Source organism: Tupaia chinensis, unplaced genomic scaffold, assembly GCF_000334495.1.
Source record: "Tupaia chinensis unplaced genomic scaffold, TupChi_1.0 Scaffold144171_2, whole genome shotgun sequence".
Lineage (NCBI taxonomy): Eukaryota > Metazoa > Chordata > Mammalia > Scandentia > Tupaiidae > Tupaia > Tupaia belangeri.
In genome coordinates this window covers 238,121-241,827 of record NW_006204028.1, presented here as the reverse complement: position 1 = coordinate 241,827, position 3,707 = coordinate 238,121, and the positions used below count along the sequence as shown (strand labels likewise).

General features: G+C 45.8%; 1 protein-coding gene across 1 annotated transcript in view; it reads right to left on the bottom strand.

Annotated features, from left to right (window-relative positions):
- The window catches only part of CALCOCO2 (calcium binding and coiled-coil domain 2), a 40,063-nt gene extending 39,748 nt beyond the window's left edge, over positions 1-315 (bottom strand). Inside the window, exon 1 of the mRNA XM_006166142.3 lies at positions 201-315. The gene's annotated coding sequence lies outside the window, so the exon portion shown is untranslated. The remainder of the gene's footprint in view (positions 1-200) is intronic.
- Between the last annotated feature and the right edge of the window lie 3,392 nt (positions 316-3,707).

Here is a 3,707-nt window from a genome sequence, read left to right as displayed (position 1 = left end):
CACCGCCCTGCCTCCTCGGGAGGAAGGGGCCGCGGGCCGGACTCCAGGGCCTCAGGACGCCGCTCCCCCGAAAAGGGAGACTGAGGGCGAAACCGAAACCGGCCGCTCCGCGAGACACCCACAGCCCTTTCGTAGGACTGCAAGTCTGAATTTCTGGGAACTTGACGACCCAATTGCCCGCTTTCACTTCAGGGACTCACCAGGGGAAACAGCCAGCAACGGCGAAACAGCAACAGGGCAGGGAAAGGGCCGCGGGCGGGGCTGGACACGACGGGGAGCAGGCCCGGCTGGCCCCGCCCACACGTCATAACGGTCGGGAAGCCCCGCCCTCGCCGCGGTGCGTCCTGGGATTTGTAGTGCTCGGGTGACCAGGCCCGGGATGGTCAGCCTGTTAGGGCTTTCCTGGGTCCTGAGCAGTCTCGGCCCAAGCATCGTATTTCATCAGTTAGAATGAGCTGTCTACTTACATTTTTTCCTCTTAAACTTTGTTTCTTTTTTTAAAGAATTATGTTATCTAGCGTAATTTATTATTTTTTAAATTTGACCAGAGAGGGACAGAATGAGAGAGAGAGAGAGAGAGGGAAAGTGAGAAATCAAGCGACCAGGTCTGGGACTGGAACCACTGTCAGCCATGTGGGAGTCCAGCACCCTTAACCACCGTGCCACCTGCTGGCCCCTTAAACTTTATTTCTTTCAGTCCTATATAAACAAGCTCCATAATTTTAAGGGCCATTGAGAAGTCTTTTTTTTTTTTTAATTTGTATTCATTTTTTCTTTATTATTATTATTTATACATTCAATCACTATACATCATTTAGATTGTAAAGAGACTTTACCCAGCATGATATACACCTCGGTCCAGCCCAGTTGATATTTTTGTCCTTCCTCTACTAACTTTTCACCAGGAGTCTTATAGGTGAGCGCTCTTTGCCACTTATTCATGCCTGTCACCTGTCTCTAAAGGAGACCCAGCAACCTTTAGGGACTGGGTCCCCTAGTTTCTGTGTTTTATCATTCCCTTTGTATGAAGAGGTCATTGTTTTTTTTTGTTTTTTTTTTGGAGAGGTTTTTGCTATAGGGCGCTTGCACTCGCCAGACAGACAGAGAGAGACAGAGAGATAGAAAGCAGGAAATCACCCCCCAGGGGGATGGCCACGCCGCAATCCCTTCTCCTCCATTCTCCTCTCGGGATCTTGGGCACGCACACACACGCGCCCGGCGTGAGTTTAAGCCACCGGGTCCGGGACTCGCGGTCGACTACGTGGGAGTCCAGCGACATAGCCATTACGCCAACTGCTGGTCCCGAAGAGGTCATTGTTTAGAGTTAACTCTGTCAAGGTAGTGCTCTTCCTTACTACAGTTGAGAATAAACTTAGTAAGAATTCTGCTAAGTCAATTTAGAGAGAATCCACTATCCTTGATATCTGGCTTGACTTCAACAAGAATCTTGTTAAATTGGTTTAGTAAGAATCTCCCGAATCTGATGTCTCTTAGTAATTTTCCATCCAATGACTCCTTACTCAGCTTTCCCATACTGTATTCAGAGTTGAGCACAGAGTATCTCCGTCCTTTGGCTTTGAATAAAGACTTTCCTACCATTTTAACTGTGGGAGGCTGCGCACCAGTGAATATGGCCGGTTTCTCAGAAAGCAAACAATTACACAATGCCAAAGGCCATGATTGGCTCCCCTTCAAAAACCTCACCTTCAGAACCATACTCTGATTGGCTACTTCCCATAAAGGCCACAATTGGTTCCCTTCAAAAAACCTGACCTTCGAAACCATACTCTGATTGGCCACTTACCATAGCAAATCCGTGATCTTAGAAAACCTCAGATTTGCATAATCTGGCACGTTGTGATTGGTCCACAGAAACAACCAATCATAACCCACCTTTTACAATCCTTCATTCAACCAATCACGGCCCACCAGCATGTATATAACCATGATGCCTGGCCCACAATCCTGAGACACCTAGGAAGACAACCCTGAAGACCCGTAATGCCATCATCTCCAGACGACCTGGAAGACCCTGAAGAGCTGTGACACTGAAGAGCTGTGACACCGTGTGGTCTCCAGACAACCCTGAGGGACTGTGGCCCTGTGTCCTCTCCATGCTGCTTACAATAGACGACGTGATGCGTCATGTCCGTGCTGTACGGTGCTGCCCGCAATAAACGAACGACCCTAAAGACACTGTGTCTTGTCCGTGCTGTAACACTATGCTGCTTGTCCCGGCTCTCACTCCTTCCCTCAGGAAACCTGTTTGACTGTCGTCCCGGGTTGGGACATTTAACAAGTGTCAGTATTTTTTCTTTTAACGTCTGGAACATGTTAGTTAGATGTTAGACCTAATATGCTATCTGTGAAAAGTTCAATTTGGACGTGCCCTTTCTCCAAGGAGTAGTGACTGTTTAAATCTGAAAAGAAACCTTTGTGTGCCATCTAACCAGAGCATGTATACATTCCTGCAGCAGCTTTCGGTTCCCTGAGCATTCCTAATTCCTTACAAGACTGTCAGCATTCAACTAGGATGAATGGATGGTGGGGAATGATGAGTAAATCAGGGTTGAGGCATCTAAAATTCAAATCGCCTTTTGAGTTATTAAAATACTCTTGGGCCAGTTGGCGGCATGGTGGTTAAGGCAGCTGGATCCCATATGGCTAACTGCATAGTTCAAGTCCTGGACCAGCGGCTTGAAAAACACACTGGATGCATGTGTGTGTATGCTCAAAATCCTGAGAAGAATGGAGAAGGAATTGCAGCATGGCCATCTCTCCTAAGGAGTGACTTTTCACTTTCTCTCTCTTTTTTTCTCTCTCTCAGGCAAGTGCATGCACCCTGTAGCAAATTAAAAACAAACAACACATAACTCTTCCATTTTAAACTCTGTTTACCAGGACAAGTGCTCTCAGTATCTTAAATACGTTTCCCTTAATTTTACTTATTAGTTTTCCTAAAGGAAACTGAAACTACCCATACAGTTAATCATCTTATCTGAATATGACAACTATTTCATAATAAAGAAAGAGTAAACTCTTCCCAGAAGTTAAAAATCTAAATAAATCCATTGCTTATACTAGGAATTTCCTAAAAGAACCGTCAATATAAATCATCAAATGGAGGGAATGGGGGTGGTTAAGCCGCTGGACTTTCAAATGGCTGACTGCAGTTTGAGTCCCAGATCTAATGGCTTGCTTTCTTACTTCCCCCTCTCTCTTGTCAAATTTTAAAAATAACAATAATATGGAACCAGCAGTTGGTATAATGGCTATGTCACTGGACTCCCATGTAGTCAACCGTGGTTCAAGTCCCGGACCTGGTGGCTTAAACTCATGCTGGATGCGTGTGCGCGCCTGCCTGGGATCCCGAGAAGAGAACAGAGGAGAAGGGATTGCGGTGTGGACATCCCCCCTGGTGGGTGACTTCTCGCTTTCCGTCTCTCTGTCTCTCTCTGTCTTTCTGGTGAGTGCACACGCACTATAGCAAAAACCTCTCAAAAAAAAAGAAAAAAGGAAGGAAGGAAGGAAGAAAAGACAATGAAAACAACAGTCTCCAACTTTTTCTTTTTTTTCCTTCACACACTCTTGCTTCTGAGTCAGAGGAAGCAAGACGGTCCAAAAAATAACAAATTTTTTAAAGAGATTTTTGCTATAGGCTGTGTGTACTTGACATAAAGCAAATAATTACCTCTCAGGGAGTATGG